The 11,847-nt window shown below is 41.3% G+C and overlaps 1 long non-coding RNA gene across 1 annotated transcript; it reads right to left on the bottom strand.

Annotated features, from left to right (window-relative positions):
• Positions 1-10,662: 10,662 nt before the first annotated feature.
• LOC133218132 (uncharacterized) lies at positions 10,663-11,469 on the bottom strand. The gene is made up of 2 exons (XR_009727062.1): positions 11,214-11,469; positions 10,663-11,142 (listed from the first exon to the last, which is right to left on the bottom strand). It is a non-coding gene; the product is annotated as an uncharacterized LOC133218132 (long non-coding RNA).
• Positions 11,470-11,847: the final 378 nt, after the last annotated feature.

The raw sequence follows: 11,847 nt of genomic DNA on the forward strand, positions 1-11,847 counted from the left end.
ACTTCCACTGCTGATATGCAACCTCTGCTTCTGAAACCATCAGCACATGACAGTACTGTGTGTTTAAAACAAAAGGGAAGAAAGGGTCATCTGTCTCGGGGGCAAACAGAATCATTTAACTTGGAATTTGATTGGGATTAAGTACCAGGGTTTACAACCCAGCTTTTACTGCATTCCCTTGGTATCTTGATGATTAGCATCTTTTAGCTGTGCAATGGACGATAATGCTTGATTGGGTAGCAGCATGAGAAGGGTGCTACAGAATAAGTAAGCCTGGTTTTTGGCTTGTTTTTTCTTGATAAGAAAGATCAAGCCTTCTTCTAAAAAATACACATTTGGTATAGTTAAGAGGAAAGCAGGTTTGGGGTAGAGGTAGCTAAGGTGGTTGCAGCAGCTATAGCATTTAGAAGCTGCCCACACTACGTCCATTCGGGATGTCCCCCCCTTTCAAGGCACTATCAAGCAGCTATCTGCAGGCAGTCCTCTGGGTGTCTGACATACTGCCTACAGTAAAATGAGTTGATTATTGTAACTTAGAGAGAGCCAACACATTGGAAGGATCTCAAGCTGGTCACATAGGCTATCCATACAGCCTGACACCATGGTAGCCCAACAAAGACTATGACAGGATGCACTAATGCTCTTAAACACAGCATAAGGCATTGCTGCTACAATACATAATGATTTTATGGTTCACAAACTTTGTTTTATGACAGAATAAATTGTGTTTACTTTCCTTGGTTATAAAGGAGGATGTGAGAATTCCTGGGTTGCTCCAAAAATGTAAAGCAGGATCAGCAGTAAAAGATGTTGAAGCAGCAGCGTTTCCCTGAGAAGCAGCCAACTTAGAAGTGGAATATGGATTAGTGTCATCAGGAGCAGCAGCAAGAGCTGCACAGGCACTCCGATGGGCACTTCCCTCGCACATCATTCTGCAGCTGTACAGATGAGCCACTCTGAAAATCACAGCTGAAAAATTTTGTCCAGAACTATCAAGCAGATTTGCACCTTCTCTACACTCTGCATTTTACAGCTTACTGAATAAAGATGAATGAATATCTTATGCAGCAGGTGTAATTTTGATCTCTGGCAAAGGATAAAGTAGCTCCACTACTGCAAACACTAATGGTATGAGCTAGAGTTTGATGTGCCACACAGCATCTTTGCAGAAGTCTGTAATCTCTGGTTGGATGAAAATAAAAAGCTCTTTTTAAACAATTTAGTCAAGCTCTTCCTCAAATTCTACTTTATTTGCGAAAACTAGCTGGAAACATGTTTCAGTATGTCCAGCTGGAGACCAGTAACGAGTGGTGGCCCTCAGGGATTGGGGTTGGGACCGGTCTTGTTCAGCATCTTTGTCACTGACAGGGACAGTGGTATTGAGTGCGCCCTCAGCAAGTTTGCCGATGACACCAAGCTGTGTGGTTCAGTTGATATGCTGGAGGGAAGGAATGCCATCCAGAGGGACCTTGACACGCTTGTGAGGTGGGCTGATGCCAACCTCATGAAGTTTAACCATGCCAAGTGCAAGGTCCTGCACCTGGGTCGGAGCAATCCCAGGCACAGCTACAGGCTGGGCAAAGAGATTCAGAGCAGCCCTGCGGAGAAGGACCTGGGGTGTTGGTTGATGAGAAAATGAACATGAGCCAGCTTCAGTGTGCGCTTGCAGCCCAGAAAGCAACCGTGTCCTGTGCTGCATCAAAAGGAGCGTGACCAGCAGTTCGAATGAGGTGATCCTGCCCTCTACTCTGCTCTCGTGAGACCTCACTTGGAGTATTGTGTACAGTTCTGGTGTCCTCAACATAAAAAGGACATGGAACTGTTGGAACAAGTCCAGAGGAGGCCACGAGGATGATCAGCGGACTGGAGCACCTCCCGTATGAAGATAGGCTGAGAAAGTTGGGGCTGTTCAGCCTGGAGAAGAGAAGGCTGCGTGGAGACCTCATAGCAGCCTTCCAGTATCTGAAGGGGGCCTATAGAGATGCTGGGGATGGACTGTTCATTAGGGACTGTAGTGATAGGACAAGGGGTAATGGGTTCAAACTTAAACAGGGGAACTTTAGATTGGATATAAGGAGGAAATTCTTTTCTGTTAGGGTGGTGAGGCACTGGAATAGGTTGTCCAGGGAGGTTGTGAATGCTCCATCCCCGGAGGTGTTCAAAATGAGGTTGGACAGAGCCTTTGGTGACATGGCTTAGTGTAAGGTGTCCCTGCCCATAGCACAGGGGGTGGAACTGGATGATCTTAAGGTCCTTTCCAACCCTAACTATTCTATGATTCTATGATTTTAGAGGGAGCAATGTGATGATGATAACACCCTACTCTTGCCTACTTAGAGCAGCCTCCCCTTGTTATTCTATATAACAAGGAAACACTCAATGAATTTCCTTCTTTAACATGTCATTTTGAGATTACCTATATACTCTCATTAACTGTAAACTAACACAAAATAGACTGGAAATCAGTCTTCCACACTGATTCAGTGGCAGTAGTAATTTCAGTTTCAATCTTTAACTGGCTATAGCCAACAGACCTACAGGGAGCCTATCTGCTTTCCTTAGTTGAAACTGGCTGTCAAGCTCACAAATTGTGAAGGCATTCATTACTGCATGAAATACCATTTTTTCTTCAAGAAATACAGAAGACCAATCCATACTTACACTATAAAGTTTTTCAAGTGGCAAAAGGTATTTAAATGTAAGCTGCACAAGTTCAGTAATGTGCTTTGTCAATCTTAAAACATTCTGAGTTACGGTTGGGCAAATTGACATCACTTTACTAGGTTCGGTTAAAAACAAACATTCTGCAAGTCTGGGTTTACCTTCTCAGAGGTCTCCAGGCAGGCACCTGAAATTGCAAGTACCAAAAGTGATAGCACAGTTTGGAAAACATAGGCTTCTATTTCCAAAGCACAGAATGCTACTATTCTTACTGGCTTTCAGATGGAAGAAAGCTTTATTTATTCACCTCACATACTTAGAACCACATCTAGTTTCTTTGCTCTTGTCTGGATTGAGTTAGTCCTCACAGCCTCTTTATTTCTGTCATTTGAGTTTGCTCTTATATGTTATTAATGTTCTAAAAAAGTTGAAGAATTCAAAATAATGAGTTTTCCAATATGACTATCTATAGTATTTACCATTATAACATTAGCTTCAAAAGACTTTCATGCTATGTAAGGACGCAGTAATTCTTTCTTTTACAGGCTTCTGAATATTGAAGACTTCCTTGTGTTCTCCTCCTTCTTAAAGTGAAATGGCTCTGACCACGAAGAACAACATAGCTTTGCAAGATTTTAAGGTAAAGATACAATATGAAATACCTCCTTATCCGTAGATTCTTCTTTCAATGGCATAATGTAATTCTGTATCTATTACTTCCTAGCACACCCTGAGATTAGGAGCTCATAACTTCCAAAGCAGTTTTTAGACTACTGGCCAGTAGCCTTAAACTGCAATCATTGGCCCTTGCAAATAGTCAAACTGACCGTACAGGCATAATAACTAAGCATTTAAATTAGCCAATTTGTTATTATAATTACAAGTGTAATCTGAATTCTGTCTGTAATAAAATTTAGAACTACCCCAAATATGTTTCTCATAGTAGATTGCAATTTTTAACTTCCTGACACACAGCAGATGTCATAGAAGGGTTACTGTGATCCCTATGTCTTTTAATATGCCCTAAAGATAAGTGAATCAAGATGAAAAAAATCCATGAACCACAGGCAACCTCATTATCCATACTTTCTGTGCTGTTCATTTCCTAAGGACTGTTCTATAGGAGGGAAATTATCTATATTCTATGTATACTATAGCAGGACAGATCTATCTTCCATCTGCTGTGTTTCCCCCTCTCTAAACTGTACTCCCTCAAGAGTACAAGATGGCCATTTGTCCTCAAAGAGAAAAGTATAATAAACATGTATATTCATACATTTCATCCCAACCTTTTAGAAAAATATACCCAAAAAAAAAAATCAACATAATTGTGATATACTCTTAAAAATGAATGAGGCCTTAACAGTTCAAAATTTCAACAAATTCAGAGAAAATCTCTTTTTATACCATCTTTTGGATATGTCATTTGCCATTTATATTTGATGGCCTTAAGGAAAAAAAAAAGTTACAAAAAGGTATTAATGCAAGTAGATAATAAAGCTGCATTCTATAAATCTATAGCAGCTTACAGTAATCATTAAAGCATGCAAAACTCTTTCATCTATTCAAAAATATGCAGTGCACAGAATGCCTGCTAAGGTGCATGACAAGTCAGAGTTAAATATATATTAATAAATGAATTAGCTTCATAAATAATAGCCATAATGACATTTTAGGAGACAATAAGTCTGAGGATTGTCAGAAAATGGTTGATGTATGAGCTTCACGTCTCAGTGATTCTTCAAAATGAATAGGCTTTGCGAGATAGTTCAGACCCACGACCAGCCTATTTCCTTGAATAATTTACTTGTTGTCAATTTGTACAGCCACATTACACATGCAAATTGTGCTGCCTGTGCAAACACCACTTGGAGATGATAAAAACAAATTTACGAAGGCTATAGAGGAAGGATTTATTTCACTTTCTCACCCAGGTCAAGCAATACATGTATCTGACGATTGTGTGTACCCAATTTTGTTGTAATTATATCAGCAAATTATTCTTTATAATCTTATTATTTTTAGCAGTCTCCTTGTGCTTGGGATAATTAGCTTTCTTCACTCAGTGTAAAAACAATTCAACTTGCCAGCTAGGCAGGGCACAGCTCCATTATCTGTTTTGGGTTTAAATTTATTCCCTATATTCTTGGACACTTTGTGTAAATTAAAAATTTCATAGTCCCTAATACTGTACACGCTGTTCATTCAGTGATGAATTAAGGTCCCTAAACCTCTACGTTTGCTATTAGATATCTCACCCACTTTATATGTTAATCTGTGCTAATGAATTCCACAACCCCTAGCCACAGCGAGATGACTAAAATTATTACCACTTACAGAGATATGCCTTTTTCATTTAAAGTTCAATTCAAATTGCTCCCATAAACAGTCTGCCACACAAAGATACCTCCTTTAAAGAAGAGTTACTTACCTGTAAGTAGAGTTCTCTGAAGGTAGCACTATCTTTGGATACACATTCCTCAGCCACATGACCTCTGGTTTGTGGCAGGGGGGAGTGGATTCATCCCTTGATAGTTCAGACTTTTTTCTCAAGGCACTTCATTACCTCTGCGGCTCCTGCACCTCAAGGGTTATTTATACCACAGCCTGTCAACACAACTGCCCCTTGCCTTCTAAGGCAGGGCCTGGACCAGGCTGAAGAGCAGAGAGGCTCTTTAGAGAGGTGGATTGTGTTGGGTGAACATCTACACAGCAGCTTTGTACTGAACGAGTCCCAGGTAAGAGTATTCCTCCCGCTCAAAACAGCTACCTATGAGCCTGTCATCCATGGCAAGAATAGCAAACCCGGAGAAACAAAAACACGCAGAAGGCAACAAAAAAGCTGGCATGGTACTACAGGTGTAGCACAGCAACACTCCCCCTGATGTCAGCTTGCCCTTGGTGAAGCTACTTGCACTTCACAGACAGCCTGGACACACTACCAAAATCCCACCACTCTCAAAGGAAAAATTATTTAAACATTAGTTTCCTCCATAGAGGAGAACAGCAGTACCCACTGCTGAGCAATTGTGTTTCAAACCAGTAGAGGGCATTGGTACACATAGAGACTAAATAGGCTCATTACAGTCTCTTGAAACATCAGCTGTTATGTATATATAAATGAAACAATAGCACATTTCAAATACGGTATGCAGTATCAAAACTTCAAAGTTAAATCAACACAAAATAAAGCTAAAAAGATCGAGATTCTTCTGAGACTTTCCGATTACCTATTGTATTGCAGCACAAACGCTAATTAATTTTACCTAATAACCTTGAAAAGTAGTTGAAACAGTGTTATTTCTTTCACAAACTAAACGAAGGAGAGGTTAGATGAGTTGCTCTAGCTCCATATCCAAGTGCCAAAGAAGGAACTTCTAGCTGTAAGGCTCACTATTACGCTTCTAAATAGCACCGATTAGTACAAAAAACCTGAGAGGCTGAGAAAACTGCTTTCTGACTCTTCCTGTGAAAACCAGGCAGTGGTATTTCATTTAGTGATATGGCAGAAAGGTCGATTGCTAGAGCAGAGGAAATGTATCCAAGAGCCCAATCTAGCATATGGACCTTGTGTTCATCACGACGAAATTGATACTGATATGTTTGAATTACTGAAATTTGTCCTATGCTAGGTGAAGACCCTCAGATAGGGGTGATGTCTACATTGCAATGAACTATATGGCTGCAGGTTCCCTAAAATATATCTCATACTTAAAGTTACAAATGTAGTTGTAGCAACATGGGGCAGGCTGGCAAGCACAAGCAGCTGAGTGTGTGCTATGGCACTTAATGAGAAGTGTTGCCCTACCATTGCTGGGATTCAAGCAAGTTAGGTTAAGGTTGGTATGGGTACACACAAAATTAATTGGTCTATTTGTTATTTGCTGCTTGGATTAAAATAGTATCTAAGATATGTCACAGTCCTTCAGTGGCAATTTAAAAGTAGTTAGCTGAAACTTCTCTGTGTTCATTCCCCTCTTCCCTATCCATACCTGCAGTCTCACCACTCTTGAAGCAAAATTTTACCTGATTTTGAATTGGGTCCTAAACTGCTGAACTATTCAATGGTCATAATGAGAATTAATCCACACAATTTACACAACTGAAAGCTGTGGTGGTGTCACCATTTGAGCGGACATCCTCAGTTGAGTAGAAGGTAACATCTGTTATGAAGGCTGACCCTTTGAAAGCTGGCCTGACAGTTTCAGCCTTCTAATGCAGCACCTGACAGTGTCTGTCAATGCCCTGAACAGTCTAAGCAGGATCAAAACCTGAAGAGTTTATGCTTGCAGTAGACAAGGGCGATGAAAACTCTTTCTACCTGTGAGGTACTAAAGCTGTACTAAAATATCTTGGTCATTCCTCACAGGAAGCCTGTGGTAACGATGACAGCTGAGTGCAGACCTCCCAAGTTTCAACCAGGAACCTTGAACAAAAGGTCTTACTTCTTCCTTGAATATTAACTGTGTACTAATACTTTAGAGGTGCCTGTTTTGAAACAGCAGACAAAGCAACTTGCTCATGTGCTGATGATGCTTACAACCACAGACAGTTGTTTTCTGTATGTATGGACAGAAGTTTCATCAAATGCAAACCTCAGAGGAACAACTACATGATGCTATGACAATCCTCCCTGTAAAAGCTCAGGGCTTGATCCTACATTACGCAGTTATGTAGTGATCTCAAACAAGCAAATTTAGAAGCATCTGAGCACACCTGCGTAGATCTTAGATCTTACCTGGAGGAAAAAACCCTCTGTAATCCTTTTAACTGTCTTTAAATGCTCATCTGATTATAATTATTTTAAAGGATTAATAAAAAGTATTTAAGTTAGCAACAAATGGGAAATTTAGGAAAAAAATAGAGGTTATTTTATTGTCTTTACATCTCTCTAAAAATCATATTCATTTTCCTTTCCAACACTATTTTACTGTATTAAAATATAATCAGGACAGAAAAATTTCTCATTGTGTTAGCAAAAATGAATACAAGGTAGATACTATACTAACACAATGACTGTAATCTGCTAATACAATACGGCCTCCCCATTATGTTTAAACAACAATTCAGTTCTTGATGATTTCGACATATTTCCAAAATACTGTCTCAAAAGGATAAAATGTAGCATATTTCCATGCGTAAAAAGTACCTCATGTCCTCATTTACTCCTAAACAAAAAGAAACAACAAATAATGCATAATTTATGTTGTAGTAGACTTCATTTCTGTAGTAGGAAACTGAGTATATTGTTTGGAAATAAGCATGCCCATGATTATTTAAGATTAGCTAAATAGCTTCAAGCACACTGCTGAATGTGGTGGTGGTACAGAATCTATCCTAAACAGTACCAGAAGTAAAAATTGCACCAGAAGCACAGCCTGGTTACCCAAATGAATACAGGAGATCCCCTTCTAAAGCAAACTCGCTTAAGACTACCTCAGGATATCATGACCTAGAAGTACCAGAGTGCTATACACTAATACTGTTACTCTACAGTAACATAGAAAGACCAAACCACCAAAGCTGCTCTTTTCAATTGGTGAGACAATATGCTTTGCTCTACAGGGATTCCCAAGTCAGGAGACTCATATTCCTATTGCTACCATACATCTGACAAGGCAAACTAACAGCTGGGCCTCCAAGTAGTGTCTGTAAATATCCAACACCAGATAGTACAGATAGGCAATAGAGATATAATCACCTAGAATATGAAAATTCAGAGATATCCTGAAATCCAAATTAAACTTGATTTTACATCTAATTGCAATAGGCTTTCCTTCTAAATTTCAAGTATTTCTTAATAATAGCATCACAAATACCTAACCTGCAACTACAATGTTGCACTAGTTTGATGTTCCATGGGAATCTCAGAGGTGTGACTCAACTCATTCACAAGAGTCATTGTTTGGCAGGCCTCCAGGACGAGTTCAAGTGAGAAAGGAAGTTAGATCAGTTGACCAAAAGGAAATAAATTAGACTATTGGAATACTTGCTGAATGGGGAACAGAAAATTGGCATGAGAAGAATTTGACACTGAATCAAGTTTTGGAACAAAACTTTAGATGGACCACTCAGTAGATAAAGAACTGGCTGGATGGCTGCAGGCAAAGGGTTCTGCCCAATGGCTCAATGTCCAGGTGGAAAATAGTAATGAGTGGTGTTCCCTCAGGATCAGTGTTGGGACTGGTCTTGTTTAACATCTTTGTCACTCACATGGACAGTGGGACTGAGTGCACCCTCAGCAAGTTTGCCGATGACACCAAGCTGTGTGGTTCGGTTGATACGCTGGAGGGAAGGAATGCCATCCAGAGGGACCTTGACACGCTTGTGAGGTGGGCTGATGCCAGCCTCATGAAGTTTAACCATGCCAAGTGCAAGGTCCTACACCTGGGTCAGAGCGATCCCAGACACAGCTACAGGCTGGGCAGAGAAGAGATTCAGAGCAGCGCTGCGGAGAAGGACTTGGGGGTGCTGGTCAATGAGAAAATAAACATGAGCCAGCTTCAGTGTGCGCTTGCAGCCCAGTAAGCCAGCCGTATCCTGGGCTGCATCAAAAGAAGCATGACCAGCAGGTCGAAGGAGGTGATCCTGCCCCTTTATTCTGCTCTCGAGAGACCTCACCTGGAGTATTGTGTGCAGTTCTGGTGTCCTCAACATAAAAAGGACATGGAGCTGTTGGAACAAGTCCAGAGGAGGCCACAAGAATGATCAGGGGACTAGAGCACCTACCATACGAAGATAGGCTGAGAAAGTTGGGGCTGTTCAGCCTGGAGAAGAGAAGGCTGCGTGGAGACCTCAGAGCAGCCTTCCAGTATCTGAAGGGGGCCTATAGGGATGCTGGGGAGGGACTCTTCATTAGGGACTGTAGTGATAGGACAAGGGGTAATGGGTTCAAACTGAAACAGGGGAACTTTAGATTGGATATAAGGAGGAAATTCTTTATTGTGAAGGTGGTGAGGCACTGGAATGGGTTGACCAGGGGGGTTGTGAAAGCTCCATCCGTGGCGGTGTCCAAGGCCAGGTTGGGCAGAGCCTTGGGTGATATGGTTTAGTGTGAGGTGTCCCTGCCCATGGCAGGGGTGTTGGAACTGGATGATCTTAAGGTCCTTTCCAACCCTAACTATCCTATGATTCTAACAACAGCAGGCCTTGCAAATTTGATGTAGGAGCATCAGTATTGGTCACAAGGGTGTGCTGCCTTCTCCTTTCTTCCCCAGATGAAAAGACTCCACAAATAATTTCAACAAAAAGCAGTGTAGCCAACAGCCTGTTTTGTAGCTTCAGCAATCACTGACCTTTTGATTCCACATGCTTCTGTGTTGCTTAAAGCCAGGGAGAAGCTCTTTCCTACCTTTTTTGTCACGGAAGAACCTGTGAGAAGTCAGAATTTGTTGCAGGAGAACCTGAGATTACCCTGAAATTCAGCTTTTTATATTACAAATGCAATGAATTTGTAATTGTAAAATGAAATGCAGGTGAACATCTGAGTACTTCATTTGTGTGTGCTACCAGCACTTGTGTGTGCCACAAATCGTCTTGTAGATACTAAATAAGAAGCACAACATTTGGATACACGTTCTGTCATGAAATTAAACTTGCCTTCTGAAAATGTATCCCTACCAAACATATACTTTTACGGGTAACAAAGATGTCACGAATCTTTCAATATTTGGAGCATTCTCAGATTTGCTCACATTTAGAAAATATGCAGCCTAATGGTCTAACATCTTGCTAGAATAAATGGCAATGAGCATCTAATATCAATACATTTATCAATTGCCACCTATCTGTATATCAAATGCAATGAATTATTAAATGTAAACAAAAATAGACCTCTTAAAAATCGATTTACCAGATGAGAGGAGACTGTAGTTAGCAAGCTGAGTGTGAAATTTACATGTAGCTCATGAAGAAGTGATTACTTATGGAATTAATTGATTTTAGAAATGAATCTGAGGACGTTATATTATGGCATTAAAAGGAAATGAATCTGAAGATCTATTTTATGTCCATGAGAAACATGCTTATTTTTCCCTTCCATGCATGGCCAACCCCAGAAGCTGTGGCTCACCAAGAAGTCCCTAGTCAAAGCTGTAATATTTCCCATTATCCATCTCTGTAGCACTTAAACTCTTGCCCCTTTCTTATTCCCCTCATGGCTGCACTGTTTGTCCACAGCTGGGTTGTGTCCTGATTTGGTGTCAGCAATTCCTTTGTCACAAGTCTTGCTACTGAGAGTCAGTTTTCCACCTGCTCAATCATCACTCAAAAATGCTTCTTCTCCCAAATTATTTCCACCACGAGACCTCCCACGTTTCAGACGTGTTTCAGTGCTCATTTATTGTCAGCCTTATCCCTTCATCATCTTCTTGCAGATTCTCTGTGCCTCCCTTCCTGCTGATGCTTATATGCAGGATCTTCTTGCTGAATTATATTCAGGCTGTTCCACAGTACTTGTTTTGTCTGCCTCATCTGTGAAAGCTGAAAGGAGAATGGGTCAGAGAACCCCAAATAAGCAAGTCCTTTACTACACACTCTGCATTACTGTTCACCTTTGAAGCACCTTAGCACAGTGCTATCTGGCTCAGAATTCCTGACGAGCTTCTAAGAGCTTTCCCACATTTTTGGAGAACTTTAAGGAAAATGAGAGCTCTTATGCTGGAGGACAACCCACAGCAAACAACCCCACAAGGTGTGGGACCAGTGTTTTTGAAGTTTTCTCTTTACCATATTAAGCCAAGACACTAGTGGGCACTTTGAGAGGATTTTTCCACCCGTGCAGAGTAAGGCTGCTGACCCTAGCCACTCCGTCCCTGCATAAACACTTAGGCACAGTACAAATCACAAGGTTTACTTTTGGAATAGACACCATACACCTTTATGGCAAGTTAAGACTGCAGTAAATCTGTCACCTGTCCTTCCAGAGCACTGCTTTTAATTCTGACAGAACCACCTCACTCACACACGTTGGGCCATCAGAACCTTCTGCAGCCCTCCTGGGTGCGAGGAAGTTGCTGTTTCCCCAGAGTGGCCTCACTGCGAGCAGTGGTGGGGTGTCTGTGCCCCCAAGGAAGCCGCCGGTGCCCCAAAGGGAGGCCCCCTCCACCTTCTCGGGAAAGCAGCAGCTCTTGCCCCCAGGGAATACCCCCCTTGTCCACGACGACCCCACCAAAGCCACGCTCCCAT

Source organism: Neopsephotus bourkii, unplaced genomic scaffold, assembly GCF_033783945.1.
Source record: "Neopsephotus bourkii isolate Nb327-2 ecotype Australia unplaced genomic scaffold, CSIRO-AGI_Nbou_v1 NB_1189, whole genome shotgun sequence".
In the NCBI taxonomy this organism is placed as follows: Eukaryota; Metazoa; Chordata; class Aves; order Psittaciformes; family Psittacidae; genus Neopsephotus; species Neopsephotus bourkii.